Source organism: Podarcis erhardii (genome assembly GCF_964252035.2).
Source record: "Podarcis erhardii genome assembly, chromosome: 9".
NCBI lineage: Eukaryota > Metazoa > Chordata > Lepidosauria > Squamata > Lacertidae > Podarcis > Podarcis erhardii.
The window spans coordinates 20,228,328-20,244,277 of record NC_138512.1 but is presented as its reverse complement, the minus strand read 5'-3'; the positions used below and the strand labels follow the sequence as shown (position 1 = coordinate 20,244,277).

Below are 15,950 nucleotides of genomic sequence, written 5' to 3'. Positions count from 1 at the left end.
TGGCATTAGCAAAATCACAGAAAGAAGCTGTCCAAAAATGTTGCTGTTTCCTAAATCATCATTTCAATAAGTAAGTCCTCAATTATAAACAACATGTTATGTTTGTTATGAGAATGTAATTAGTACCATGTTGATAAATTAAACAAGAAATATGTCTTTGTACAGTTGAAAATAGCTGAGGAAATTCTATATGACATGCTGGTTTTCACATACTGCTATTGTTATCTTTACATCTGTTATTAATAATTCCATTCATTTCAAGCTTTTCATTTAAAAATATAAACAGATGTGTAAACAGTTAACCTTTTATAAACTGCTGAGATTAAGAGAATTAAGAAAATGTAAGGGCAATGATTAGCAACTGGCAGTCTTGGTGCAAAACACTGAGATTATCATCTAATCTCCAGTTCAGTGAAGTATATAGTGACAGGTGAACTAGCTAAGCAAATTAAAAAGTTTGCACATGATTTGCTTAAAGATTGGAGAAGGCTCTAAAACCACTGGAGGCCTCCATAAAAGATATATCAAGCAAGGCAGCAGACACGCTGTGACAGCTAGTGAAGTGCTGGACTTGGGGCTGCAAAACCAGACCCATCTTGGAAAGCTGACAGATGCGATACTTCAGATGAAGCTGAAGGACCAGCAAGCCCAGAACTGCTATTAAAAAATTCACTTATCCGAAGTCCCTGAATGAGAAGAGAAGTGCAAGAAAATAGACTTTCTGATCAGGTTCCCCAGCCTGCTGTAAACCAACAAGTGCAAACCATAGCCCCACTGAACAGAGAACTCTCCCTGAATGCAACTGCCTGAGGCATTTGTCTCAACCAACAGAGGCAGTAAGACAATAACCACAAATATACATACAAGAATAGACTGATTAAATCATTGATATACCAAAATAGAAGTTGCTTCAAGTTTGGAAACAAGGACAACTGTTGTTAACTAGAGCAGCAAAACTTTCTTACTACAAATAAAATAGTGCTGATAAGATCTGCCCCACAACCAAGAGCTGATAGGATCTGCTCAATTAAGTTCAGGCTTTGCAGCCCCCTATGAATGCTTATATACAAACAACTCTCCAGACAGACATAGCTTACAAAAGAGCCCTTAAGTCCAGAAAACAGTGAATTTTGGAACAGAGCAGTCTTCTTTGATGAAACGGCCACAGCAATTAAAGAGCTACAGAATTGAAAAAACACTGGGAAATATGGGCTAGGTGGAGCATTCTATTAGGCTTTTTGCAGGCCCAAATTTAAATGACGAGAGGCCCTAGGCTACTCCATTTGTGAGGCCCCTCCCAATCCCCCACTCTCACAACTGGAAGAAAAAGGAAGAACGTTATAAACAAAATTGAGTGAAGCCAAGGATGAAGACAGTTTAAAATTCTGCAATTCACAATTTCTCCTCTAAAGGACATAAGATGTTATTGTCAAATAGGTAAAGGTAAAGGGACCCCTGACCATTAGGTCCAGTCGTGACCAAGTCTGGGGTTGCGGCGCTCATCTCGCTTTATTGGCTGAGGGAGCCAGTGTACAGCTTCCGGGTCATGTGGCCAGCATGACTAAGCTGCTTCTGGCGAACCAGAGCAGCACACAGAGACGCTGTTTACCTTCCTGCCAGAACAGTACCTATTTATCTACTTGCACTTTGACGTGCTTTCGAACTGCTAGGTTGGCAGGAGCAGAGACCGAGCAACAGGAACTCACCCCGTCGCGGGGATTCAAACTGCCAACCTTCTGATCAGCAAGTCCTAGGCTCTGTGGTTTAACCCACAGTGCCACGGTGATTTTAAAAAATGCATAAATGTTAAAATTAACACTGAAAAACTTTTGCAATAACAGAACTTTGTAAACCTTTTGTGGAATAAGCATTAATTTTTAGGAAAATGAAGTTGTAATGTTATTCTTTTTTAAAAAAAACTTTAGTTTACAAATTATATTGCGTGGGAAATGTAAATAATATGATCATGATTACCTGACAGTGTGGCACTTTTAGAATCTACTTTATGTTTTCATTAAACAGTTAGTTTTTAAAAACATATTATGAAGTAAACTACAACCATCAAATACAGTAAGACTAAAAATGTTTTTTTCTAGCCTTCCTTATAGCAAAATCATCCAAAACGTCATCAAAAAAATTTTGTCTAAGTTTGTCACTTTCATTTTTTTTTTTTTAATAAATATTTATTAAAGTTTTTAAATATAAATGCACAAATAATAAACAATCTTACTTCTATCACAGACATAATTTCATGACTTCTTTGGACTCCCTCGCGTCTCCCGCTCCCATTTACATCGTTAAAAGTTTTTTCCAAACAAATTATCAACTTGTTTACAATCTCATGTCCACACATTCAAATATAATCTAGCACTTCTTCCAAAAAGTTTTATATTTTCTTTAGTCTCACTTATCATCAAATTTCAAATCTAATTTAGTGGTGGCCAATTTTTTATAATCTAGCATCCTTCTTAACATTCAACCAAATTACAATGTTTTTGTAGATACTTCTTGAATTTCTCCCAGTCTTCCTCCATCTTCTCTTCTCCCAGGTCACGGATTCTGCCAGTCATCTCGGCCAGTTGCATATAGTCCATCAGTTGCATCTGCCACTCTTCCAGTGTGGGTAGATCTTGAGTTTTCCATTTTTTTGCGATGAGTATCCTTGCTGCCGTTGTTGCATACATAAAGAATGTTCGGTCCTTCTTTAACACCTTCTGGCCGACAATACCCAGAAGGAAGGCCTCTGGTTTCTTAGTGAAGGTATACTTAAATACCTTTTTCAGCTCATTATATATCATTTCCCAGAATACCTTCACCTTAGGGCATGTCCACCAGAGGTGAAAGAATGTTCCTTCGTTTTCTTTACATTTCCAACATTTATTATCAGACGAATGGTATATTTTGGCAAGTTTAACTGGGGTCATGTACCATCTATATATCATTTTCATTACATTTTCCTTCAGAGCATTACATGCGGTGAAGTTCAGCCCAGTGGTCCACAACCTTTCCCAGTCCTCAAACATGATGTTATGCCCAATGTCCTGTGCCCATTTTATCATAGCCGATTTAACCATTTCGTCTTGTGTATTCCATTTTAACAGCAAGTTATACATTCTAGATAATACCTTAGTCTTTGGTTCTAACAATTCAGTTTCTAACTTCGATTTCTCCACCTGGAACCCTAACTTTTTATCATTTTTAAAAACTTCTTTAATCTGAGCATAATGTAACCAGTCTCGCACCTTATCCTTCATTTTCTCTAAACTCTGCAATTTCCAATTGTCTCCATCTTTTTCTAATATTTCCCAATATTTTGGCCATTTGGCCTCCATATTGGGTCTTTTTAGGGCCTTAGCCTCCAGAGGTGAGAGCCACCTTGGAGTTTTATTTTCCAGTAAGTCTTTGTATTTTGTCCAGACATTAAACACTGCTTTCCTGACAATATGGTTCTTAAAGGCCTTATTGATCTTAACTTTATCATACCATAAGTATGCATGCCAACCAAAAGCATTGTTAAAACCTTCCAAGTCCAACACGTCAGTGTCTTCGAGAAGTAGCCAGTCTTTTAGCCAACAAAAAGCTGCGGCTTCATAGTACAACTTTAAGTCTGGCAGGGCAAAGCCCCCTCTTTCTTTCGCATCTGTTAATATCTTAAACTTAATTCTGGGCTTTTTGCCCTGCCAGACAAATCTGGATATATCTTTCTGCCACTTCCGGAAGCACTCCGTTTTGTCCACAATCTGTAATGTTTGAAACAAAAACAACATTTTTGGCAATACATTCATCTTGATAGCAGCAATTCGGCCTAACAAAGAAAGCTTCAATTTTGTCCAACTATCCAAGTCTCTCTTAATTTCAGACCAACATTTTTCATAATTATCCTTAAATAGACTCAGGTTTTTTGCTGTTATGTTTACCCCTAGGTATTTTACTTTTTTAACCATAGTTAGTTCTGTTTCTCTCTGAAACCGTTCCGACTCTATATCTGTCAAATTTTTTCCCAACACTTTAGTTTTCTGTTTATTTAATTTAAATCCTGCCACCCGACCAAAATCCTGTATCAGTTGTAATACTCTTTTCGTACTAGATTCTGGCTCCTGCAGAGTCAAAACTAAGTCATCTGCGAAAGCTTTCAATTTGTATTGTTTCGCTCCGACCTGAATCCCTTCCACCAACCGGTCCCCTCTGATTAAGTTCAAGAGCACCTCCAGAACCGAAATAAATAACAAAGGGGAAATCGGGCAGCCTTGTCGTGTTCCTTTTTCAATTTTGAACTCTTCTGTAACCACATTGTTAACTATTAGTTTAGCCTTTTGTTCTGAATATATTGCGTCAATCCCATTCTCAAACCCCCGTCCCACTCCCATTTCATTCAAATTTCCCTTCATAAATTTCCAAGAAATATTGTCAAAGGCCTTCTCCGCGTCTATAAAAATTAACACTGCTTTTGTATTTATATCTGTTTGCAAAAGTTCCAAAACGTCAATAATGTTCCTAGTATTTGCAAACATATGTCTGCCTGGGAGAAAGCCTGCCTGGTCTTTATGAATTACTTCATTAAGAACTCTTTTAAATCTACTTGCCAAAATGTCTGCAAATATTTTGTAATCCACATTCAGAAGGGAGATGGGACGATAGTTTTTAAGTTGTGTCTTTTCAGCTTCAGATTTTGGTATCAATGTGATAAAAGCTTCCTTCCACGATTCCGGCGCCTTCTTCCCTTCCATAATTTCATTACAGACCTCCATCAATGGTTGAATCAGATAGTCTTTTAATGTCTTATAATACTTGGAGGTCAGGCCGTCTGGCCCTGGAGATTTGCCCAATTGCATGTTCTGGATAGCTTGTTCAATCTCTTGCTGTGTTATTTTGTTATTCAGGATTAATCTGTTTTTTTGTGACAACTTTGTTAGTCCATTTCTTTCCAAAAATTGTTTAATCTCAACCTCATCTTGCGGCCCTTGAGTGTATAATTTTTTAAAGTATCTCTGGAAGCACTTTCTAATTTCCATGGGGTTCTGGATATTTCTTCCTTCAATTTCTAGGTTTGTAACTGTATTTAATTTCTGTCTCTTCTTCAACTGCCAGGCTAGCAGTTTCCCACATTTATTTGCCGATTCAAAAGTTTTTTGTTTCATTAATTTAATCTTCCATTCTATTTCTTGGTTTATCAATTTGGAATATTGAGCTTGATATAGTTTAATTTCTCTCAGAATCGGCTGTGACTTCGGATTTGATCTTAATTTCTTCTCCAATTCTTTGATTTTCTGCAAAATCTTATCTTTCCTTTCATTTTGTGTTCTTTTCTTTACAGTGTTCTGTTGTATCAAGAACCCCCTCATCACAGCTTTGCTTGCGTCCCAGATAGTTCTTTTTTCCACCGTAGTGTTCATATTTATTTCAAAATAGTCCTTCAGAGTTTTTTGGGCCTTCTTAACGATCTCCTGATCTCCAAACAAGCTATCATTCATCTTCCATCTAAAGGAGCCGGTTGGCAAAAGTGTCATATCCATCTTCAGCGCATTATGGTCGGAGCAGGTCTTTGGGCAGATTTCCACTTTTCTGACCTTGGGTGCCAGACCTCTAGATATCCATATTTGGTCGATTCTTGTCCAAGTCAGTTGGGCTTCAGAGAAGAATGTTCCCTCTCTTCCCAGGGGGTTCTTAGTTCTCCAAATGTCAATCCAGTCCATATTGTCAGCCATTTCAAAAAAGGTCTTTGGCAGTCTGCCATCTTTTGTGACATTTTGATTTTGTGACTTATCCATATTTGTCGATACGACCCCATTCATATCTCCCATCATAATGATGTTGTTGTAGTCCAGATAGTCCAGCATGATCTCATGCAACTTCTTGTAAAATTCCGATTTCCCGTCATTTGGTGCATAAATTCCTAATATCAGAATCTTTTCTCCTTGATGTTGTATCTCAATTCCTAATATTCTTCCATGTTCGTCTTTGAATAAGAATTTAGGTGACAGGCTCTCTTTTGCATATATCACCACTCCTCGCTTCTTTACTCTGTCCGAAGATATAAATTCTTGACCAAGTCTTTTGTTTATTAACACCTTTCTATGGAGCCTAGTCACATGTGTTTCTTGTAAGCAGATAATATCCAATTGTTCTTTTTTTAATATATGAAAAATTTTCCTCCTTTTTTCCGGGATGTTGCAGCCATTAATGTTCCAACTCATAAGTTGCAGAGACATCCTGAATAAATCTGGTTATTTTTCAAGGGGTGGTATCTTATTCAGAAGATCTTCAGGGTCCAAGGGTGCAGGTTCCTCTGGTGTTTCAGGCCCTGGAAGTTGGTCAATTCCTTTGTGAAGGTCCTCTCCGTATACGTTCAGAAATTTATCTCTATCTTCCGATGTTCTGATTTTGATCTTCTTCCCTCTAAAAGTAAAAGATAGTCCTTGAGGAAATTCCCACCTAAAGATGATTGAATTCTTCTTTAGTAGTCTTGTCAACTCCAAATAGTTAGATCTAAGATCTAGCAGTTGTTTAGGAATATCCTTGTAGATCTCAATTCTTTTGTCCAAAATATCCAGTGACTTTCCGTAGTGTAGGCCCAAAATCTTATCCCTTTCCTCCTTTGACCTCAGTATTATCAAACAGTCTCTGGGCTTCTCTTTCTTTAGAAGTCTTCCGAGCCTAAAAGCCGAGACGATTTTAAAGTCCTTTTCCTCTAAACTCCAAAATTTGGAAAATTCTTTAGTCAAAAACTCAGCTAGGTTGCCTTCTTCCACTTCTGGTATTGCTCTTATCCTTAAATTGCTCTCCCTGTTCCGCAGTTCAAGCATGGACAAATAGGTCTGATGTTCACCTACTTGTTTACAGAGTGGTCTTACCTCTTGTTCTAAGTTTTCAAGTTTTTGGCTGGTATCTTCAGCCAATTTCCGATTTTCCCCTGCAGCCTCCTTCAATTCTCCGATTGCTTGAGTATTCTGTGCAACTTGTCCAGATAATTTATTTAAACATTCTATGTTCTGCTCAATTTTATATGTTTGCTCATCGGCTTTCTTGTCCAAAGATTCTACTTTCTTATCCAAAGATTCTAATTTTTCGAAAATTTTCTCTAAGATAGCAGTACTTGCCCCTGAGGCCATATCTTCCAGTTGTAATTCCTCAGTTTCTCCCTCCCCTGCCCGAGGCAGAGAAACAGCTTCCACCTCAGAAGGCAAAGTAGGCACAGATGATCTACGTGCCTGTGAGGCTGCGGTTAAAGTTGTCAAAGTTGTTTGTTTAGTTCTTCCTCTCCTTCTTGTACCACTCATTCCAAAGTTATCTAAAAGTCAAGGTCAAGCTGAGTTGTTCCCATGAGAAAGCCACGGCCCAGATGGTAACAGTCAACAGAGGGCCGGGAAAAGGAAAGTAAAATAAAAGTCACTGTTATAAGTCCCAAATCCTCTAGGGGGAGTTTAAAATATTTCAGGAAAGAAGTCAATTTCAATTAAAATAAAGTCAGATTTTTAAGTCCAGGAACCTTCAATAAAAAGATTTTTCAGCAGAGTTGAGGTTCAGTACAGCAACAGTGTTTCTAATGGTGCAAGCTGGTAATCCAAATGCCTTAAAGTAACAAGTTCAAACTCTCTCAGATTGTTTCAAAGTTCAGATTCAAAGTATCCAAACTGCAAACTGCAAGCTGGCAGCTCAGTTTCTCAGGCAGCTCCAGCGCCTGGGGTTTTTAGTTAGAATGTAGCTCCAAAGGGAGAAAGATATCCCCGTGTAATTAAAATTCATAAGAGTCCAACACATAGGGTAATTGTTCCACTTAAAATAAAGTTCAATGGGTGCTCAGATCAAATAGTTTAAAAGATCTCTCTTTGCCTCCACTCCTCCAGCTCTTTGCGTTCAAGTTCAATGGGAGCGGAAGACGGACTTCCTGTTTTTCGTCACTCCGCTTTCAGCCAAATTCAATATTTTAAAGTCCCAAATTGCATAGAGTCAGATGTTTACTCACGGGTTGTTGTTTTCAAGGCATAAATTTCAGGAAGAAAGGTCAGCGCTCACTGGCAACAGCTACGCGGCTTCACTCCGCCGATTGCGGAACGACCCACAGCGCCGCAGCCTCCTCCGCGATCCGGAGCCCCTTACGGGGTTCCTTCAACGTTTCGGTGGCCGCTACAGGCGCCCGCCGGGTCCCAGGACCGCAGGCTTCTGCTGCCTGCGGTTTTCCGTTTTGGGTCTCCGCTGCGCCGTAGCGGACGACCCTTCTCGTGCGGAGCTTCCCTTCCCCGTTAGGAAAGGGCAGCCATTACCCTTCGCGCCGCCTCCGGAAGTCCTAAGTTTGTCACTTTCAATGTACAGAATGCTCAGTGCGGACAACCTCTCTTGAGACATCGTGGCCCTTAATTCATTTAGTCTTGAAAAACTCCTCTCCCAAGCAGTTAGTGACCATAAAGCTAAGAAATAGCCACAAGACTATTTCCACATTAGGAAAGGCCATCTGAATTTTTTCCTGGTATATAATTTGATAAAAATAATTTAAACGCTTTCTTTGCCCATCTTCGAAACAAGAGAAAGAACAGGCAAGCAGTAGATCCTGTGCATGGAGAAGATGGAGAAATGCTATTGGGCGACAGAAAGGAGGAGGAACTGCTCAACATTTACTTTACCTTCAAACTTTACACAAAAGGAAAGCAATGCCCAACCTGGTGATAATAGAATAAATGATGCAGGGAGGGAGCTGCAGCCCAAGATATAAGTATAAAAAAGAGAGGAGCTAATGGATCACCTCGCTACTTTAAATGGATTCAAATCCAGGGCCTGATGAACTGCACCCAAGGGTGTTAAAAGAACTTGTGTTGTGTCAGAACTCGTCTATAAGCTTTCAGAATTCTTGGAGAACAGGTGAGACCCCTGTGGACTGGAGGTGGGCAATGAGGAGTCTGAAAGGTAACATGATAACAACAAATATGTAAAGGGCCGTGACATGGAAGATGGAGCAAGCTTGTTTTCTCTTGTTCCAGAGGGTAGGAACCAAACAAACGATCTCAAATTATAATAAAGGAGATTCTGACTAAACATTAGGAAGAACCTTCTGACAGTAAGAGCTGTTTAGCAGTGGAACGGACTACTTCAAAAGGTGCTGAACACTCCAATGGAGGTTTTTAAGCAGGGGTTGGCTGGCTATCTGTCAGGGATTCTTTAGTTGTGGTGCCTGAATTGCAGGGGGGTTGACTTGATGACCCTTGGGATCCCTTCCAGCTGTACAGTGCCATGATTAAAAACAAAACAGTCCGTGCCTATATAGGCTTACTATTGAAAAAACACAACACAAAAGGAGGGCAGAGACAAAATGTATGGCATTAGTATATGGATTGTAACCTGGCAACACTTGCAGAGTATGCAGAAATTAAGCAGATAATTATGTTCAAATAAGGCATGTCAGAAGGTAGGGGTAGCTAACTTTTTTGTCTAGAGGACTGTATTCCCTCTTGGCTAACCCTCCAATAGCTACATTCCAGCAGCAAGTATGCAAAAGTAGTTGTGGCCACCCCCCACCGCATCCTCCTATTCACACATACACACAAAGGTACGAACACAACCCTCTGAGTAGAGGAGTTGTGGTCCCCTCTCCAGTCAAATGATCAATCTGATGACTGATGACGCTGGACTTCACCCACCCCAGTGCTGTGGCTACTACCATTTGGGTTTGAAGGAGAGTGACAACTGTTCCAATTAAGTTTGCTAAATCACGAAAATATTAAATACTGTTAATGTGTGAAGGATTATTTTTAACTGGGGTATTGGGTCCCCACAGTAAATTTGGTTCTCTGGTATGTAGGTATCTGACAAGACTTTGAAAGGTTACAGATAGGTAGCCGTGTTGGTCTGCCATGGTCAAAACAAAATAAAAAAATTCCTTCCAGTAGCACCTTAAAGACCAACTGAGTTAGTTATAGGTATGAGCTTTCGTGTGCATGCACACTTCTTCAGATACACTGAAACAGAAGTCACCGGACCTTTCTATATAGTGAGAAGGTGGGGAGGGGTATTACTCAGAAGGGTGGTGGGAATGGGTGATTGGCAGATAGCTGCGATGAGCCTGTTGACGACTCTTAACGACTGCAATAGGTCTAACAGGAAAAAGCAAGGGGTGAGAAGGTGAAAAATGGCTTTGTCATGTATAATGAGATAAGAATCCAATGTCTTTGTTCAAACCAGGTCTCTCCATAGTTTTAAGTTTGGTGATAAGTTGCAATTCAGCAGCTTCTCTTTCCAGTCTATTTCTGAACTATGGAGAGAAAACTATGGAGAGACCTGGTTTGAACAAAGACATTGGATTCTTATCTCATTATACATGACAAAGCCATTTTTCACCTTCTCACCCCTTGCTTTTTCCTGTTAGACCTATTGCAGTCGTTAAGAGTCGTCAACAGGCTCATCGCAGCTATCTGCCAATCACCCATTCCCACCACCCTTCTGAGTAATACCCCTCCCCACCTTCTCACTATATAGAAAGGTCCGGTGACTTCTGTTTCAGTGTATCTGAAGAAGTGTGCATGCACACGAAAGCTCATACCTATAACTAACTCAGTTGGTCTTTAAGGTGCGACTGGAAGGAATTTTTTTATTTTGTTAAGACTTTGAAAGGGTTCTCATTCTGTAAGACCTAATACTCAACTTCAATTTCTGTAGGGGAAACAGCAAAAGAAATAAATTCACTGGTGCAGAATAACCAAATCTTCTTATGCCTTCTATTCTCCAGAGGATGCAATAGTCTACTTGAAGCCTAAATTAGGACCCATTCACATATGTTTTCTCATTCCTGGCAGCATGGAATTCCTGTACAAGTATGTAGTTGGAATAATGCCAGTAAGGGAATTACACATCAGTGATTCCAGGAAGAGAAAATAACTTTGGTGTGCAGTTCCCTTTTGGTACCATCCCAACAAACATTTGAAGGGGAATCCCATTACATGACTCAACCTATAATGGAGAATTAAATGTCTATAATGAATCCTGATTTTCTCCAAAAGCAGTCGTCATTGTTAACAAGGAGGAAAGGAAGAAATGGAAGCTGCTTAATTACAGTGGTAACTAAAATTGACAAAAACATTTATGACCACAGACTATTATTGTTGTGTACAATACTGCAGTAACTGAGATACCCATGTACTTGGGAATATCAGCTGAATATTGATGATACATGCACATTTTTTAATGTATGTTTTGCCATAGTATCAAAAAGCTTAACAAGGCACAGACAGTAACATATTAGTTAAAATATTTGTATCTGAAGCTGTCCTAATACAAGTTAAAACAATTAACAAGAATTTCTGTTTCTAGTCAGTTGTACAGGTTCATAGAAATTCCACATACTTGAATGTCTAGAAATAACTCTGAACTGGGTCTAGTTTAAAATTACCCTTAAATCAGAGTTGAGGGGAGAGGAGGGGGAAATTTTCAAATTTAGCATGATGTCTTTAGTCTCAAATCAACAATAACTTATAGATACTCTACATTTTGTTAGATATTGATGCTGAATGACTGAACATGAGCTTGTTCTCAGTAACATAATTATTTCTTCCTTTCTAAGGTTATGAAAAGATGCAAGCGTTTCCGACCGTGTTTCTCAGCTGATTGTTGAGAAATTACATTTTAGTAAGTTTATTATTTATACAACGCTTATGTGTCCCCAATAACACATACATCCTCTCAACATTTCTCCGCATCTATTTTGGGCATAGCCCTTCTTCAGTTTAGTCTTGCTTACATGCCTTTATTTTTGTTCCAAATTGAAACTTTATATCGAGGCAATTATGGAAAGAGAAGACATGCAAAACCTGAACAAAGGCACTTCCCCTTAAAAACAGGCGAGCGTGGCGGGATTCCTAAAAACTTGTTGCATTAAAAAAAAGAGAATAGAAGAGTAAAAACCTATTTGCTGAGTTACATTTACTTTTGGAGACGTTTCCTTTTGGATTTTGCAAATGCAGAAAAACGAGGAAGTAGCAGTAAACTACCATAAAGCAATTTTTTTTTAAAAAAAAAAAAAAAAGAAGAAGAAGGTCTGGCCACCCTGTTTCACCTACCAGACAACAGGGCAACTGGGTAGGCACTTGGTGACCTCATGGAATCCTCATGGCTCATGGAATCCATTAGATTACAAACCATGTGGTGGTGATAGTGAAAGTTTTACTAGCTGGCGGGCGGGGGTCGGGTTAATATGGCAACCTTACAGGAGTCACTTCGGTGGGCTTTGACAGGCAGAAATGAAGCAGACGAAGCTTTAAAAATAAATTAAAAAGTTATGTGGAAAGTTTCCTATCTCGCAGTTGTTCAGTTCCCCAGAAGGCGTGGCGGTGGAGGGCGGTGGGGCGGGGAGAGAGAAATATGGCTGCCCTCCCTGGATGCCCCCTGTCCTCATAGAATCATCGAGTTGGAAGAGACCACAAGGGCCATCGAGTCCAAGCCCCTGCCAAGCAGGAAACACCATCAGAGCACTCCTGACATATGGTCGTCAAGCCTCTGCTTAAAGACCTCCAAAGAAGGAGACTCCACCACACTCCTTGGCAGCAAATTCCACTGTCGAACAGCTCTTACTGTCAGGAAGTTCCTCACGTGAAGCAAAACTCGACGGCAGGCTTTGGCAGGGACATAGGGCCTCTTTCGGCACCCGGAGAAAAAGCCTGCCTCGACATGGATTCCCGAGGGCCGTGACTGGAGCTAGGCTTCTTCCCTCAGCGGCGGCGCCGGCGTCCCCGGGCGCTCTATTTTTACGGCGACATTTTTCATTATTATTTTTTACCTCAGACTTTCCATTGCGCGGGGGAAGCGCTGAGGCCCCGGGAATCTGACATCTCAGCTTCGCTCCCGCTATTTATAGCGGCGGGGTTGCCCCGGCCGGCTGCTGCGCGCTTCTTTCCCCTCAGGGAAGAGAAAAATAATATGACACCGACAGGTCAGGTCTCTCTTTCAGCCGACATCTCTGAGGGAATCCCCTTCTCGTCTTCCGACGGCAGCCCCCCCCCCCCGCCTCCACCGGCCTCCTGTTCCCGTTGCCGCGCTTTTGCTGAGGTAACAACTTAAACGGGGGCTTCGATAACAAGAGTTATCTCCGTGTGCTGGTTCGCGCCCACTTCCATAGACGTTATTTAGGATGCCCAAAAGTGTCCAGAGAAAGCGACCCCTAGGCCCAAATAAGCTTTTTGCATAGCAGGGTCTGGGGTGCGTTTGCTAATACTGCAGGAAACAGCAGCAGATGCTTAAAAAAAATATATCAACAGATTTATTATTGCATAATAATAAAGTCTCCATGGGTTTGGCTGCCTTTTAATGCGCTGCAAGCTTTCGTTGGTTTTGTAAATTTGCAGTCTAACACAGCTGCTACTCTGGATTTTGCAATTCGGATTAATGTACCCCCTCCACCCAATAACTGAGACGGATGCCTAGGTGGAAAATTTTTCCACACCTGTGAGATACAATACGATACAATATCTTTATTGTCATTGTCCCTTGCGGAACAATGAAATTATAAAACTACATAAAACTACATAAAACATTCAAAAACCCCTAAAAAACTCTAAAACCCCATTTTAAAATACACTATACTACAGAGACCCCTTATGCTGCGTTTAGAACCAGAATTGCATTAGCGTAGAAACTGTTTTTCAGGCGGTGAGTCCTGGCCTTTATAACCCTATACCTTCTTCCAGAAGGCAGAAGCTGAAAGAGATCATTTCCGGGGTGCGTACTATCATGTGCTATCTCTGCCGCTTTCTTATGGCACCTGGCAGCATAGATTTGATCTAAGGTGGGAAGAGTGCACCTTATTATTCTTTCTGCAGTCTTTACAACCCTGGATAGCATTGTTTTTTACCTGGCCGTGCAGCTCCCAAACCACACGCACAGACCATAAGTTAGTACGCATAAAATTTATGTGCATCCTACGGCAATCACTGGGAACCTGGAAAACTTGTCAAGCAGGCACCCCCTTTTCTGACAGGTAAACTCCCCCCCCCAATATCAGATACTTGGAGGCTTTTTGTTGTGGTTAACTGCGGTAGGAGAGGAAAGCGGTGGCTTTTAAAAATAATAATCTTGTTTTCTTGGGATGAGCAAAAACATCTGAGGTTCAGCCCACACCCCCAGCTCTGTGCCATTTATAAGCTGCATAATGGACACACATCCAACAGGTGCCGTCCCCCCAGGATGGTGGTGCACTTATAAAAGCTACTCTGGATTTCTGTCCAGGGAGGAAGTGAGATTGGAACCCAGTAGGATCAATCCCTGTATCTGTACCTAAATTCGTATGATCATAGAATTGGAGTTGGAGTGGAGGGTCTTCTTGTAGGCTGTATAGCCCAGCCACCTGCTCAATGCAGGAAATCCAGAGCTAGAGTTTCCCAAACAGATGGCTGCCCAGCTTCAGCTTAAAGAGCCTCCTGGGAAGGAGAATTCATCACTCCCCACGTTATCTGGTCTTGTTGCTGCTCATTAAGGTATTTCCCTAATGTCCAACCACAATCAACCTATCCATGTTACTCGAGTCCTTTAGATCTAGCCTTGGCCTCTGGGACAGGCAAGAATAAGCATTTGTCCTCTTGCTACAGTGACAGCCCTTCCAAGTATTTGAAGAGGGCTTTTGTGCGCTCCCTCAGTCTTGCCTTCTTTTAGGCTAAACATCTACAGATCCTTAAGCCTTCCCTTAAAGGACTTACTTTGCTGACCATCTTCACTGCCCTCCTCTGAACCCATTCCAGTTTATCTACATCCTCCTTAAATTGTGATGCCCAGAACTCAGCACAGTACGCCAGCTTAGTTATGACTAGTGCAGAGTAACGTGGAGCTACTATTTTTCCTGTGCGTTGGAAACTTCTATTAAAGAAGACTAAATAGGCACGTCTTTTTTTGCAGCCACATCACACTGCTGGCTTGTGGTCAGCTCACTTATGGTAGCTAGATATTTCCTCACCTATTCCTTATCAGTCATGTACCTATTAGTCACACTGGTTACATGCAGTTGTACACTGTTTTCTCCCTTGGAAGAAAACAGGAGCAAAATTAGAGTCCATCTTCTCTTTTTGTGACCCGCTAACACCCTTACTGAGACGCAGGTGGTGCTGTGGGTTAAACCACAGACCCTAGGACTTGCCGACTAGAAGGTTGGCAGTTCAAATCCCCGCGACGGAGTGAGCTCCCGTTGCTCGGTCCCTGCTCCTGCCAACCTAGCAGTTCGAAGGCATGTCAAAGTGCAAGTAGATAAATAGGTACTGCTCCGGCGGGAAGGTAAACGGCGTTTCCGTGCGCTGCTCTGGTTCGCCAGAAGCGGCATAGTCATGCTGGCAACATGACCCGGAAGCTGTACGCCGGCTCCCTCGGCCAATAAAGTGAGATGAGCACCGCAACCCCAGAGTCGGGCATGACTGGACCTAATGGTCAGGGGTCCCTTTACATTTACTAACACCCTTACTGCATGACGGCCTATGGTTCCCTTCCACTTCCTTCCTGTTGTAGCACTTGTAACCCACATTAGGTCCATAGTATTCAGCTACAAATTGGCTGAATAAATACAGAATGGTGGAATGTGTCTGTGTGTGCGTATGCTCGTGCACTTGTGTGTGTCATTTTTTTTTAATGAGCTATTTTTAATTGGGAATTGACTGACTTTATATTCCAGAATATTATTATTGGCTATGAGTGACTGTTAACAGGTCCAGCTAGTTCACTAGCTATGGCCCCTTTTGGATAGAGATGATTTGGCCACAGTACTCTATCCTCTGTTAACTTCCAGACTGCATTATTGCAATGTGCTCTGTGTGGGGCTGCACTGGACGACCACTCAGAAACTTCAGCCGGTTCGAACTGCAGCAGCCAGATCACCAGCAGATCCCAGAGCAGGTGATTATTAATATTATTTTGGCTTTAATACTCTGGAATAATTCCACAACATTCAGTGCAACTACCCCAGCTCAAGGATAGCCCTCCATATGCTGTTTACC

At 41.2% G+C, this 15,950-nt stretch overlaps 1 protein-coding gene across 6 annotated transcripts in view; it reads right to left on the bottom strand.

Moving 5' to 3' along the window:
* CORIN (corin, serine peptidase) overlaps positions 1-15,950 on the bottom strand; it is a 117,716-nt gene that overhangs the window by 96,706 nt on the left and 5,060 nt on the right. The window contains exon 1 of one of the 6 annotated variants that reach the window (XM_081875656.1): positions 12,758-12,980. The exons of the other annotated variants lie outside the window; for them this stretch is intronic. The gene's annotated coding sequence lies outside the window, so the exon portion shown is untranslated. Of the gene's footprint in view, positions 1-12,757; positions 12,981-15,950 lie in introns of those variants that run through there. 6 annotated transcript variants of the gene reach the window in all.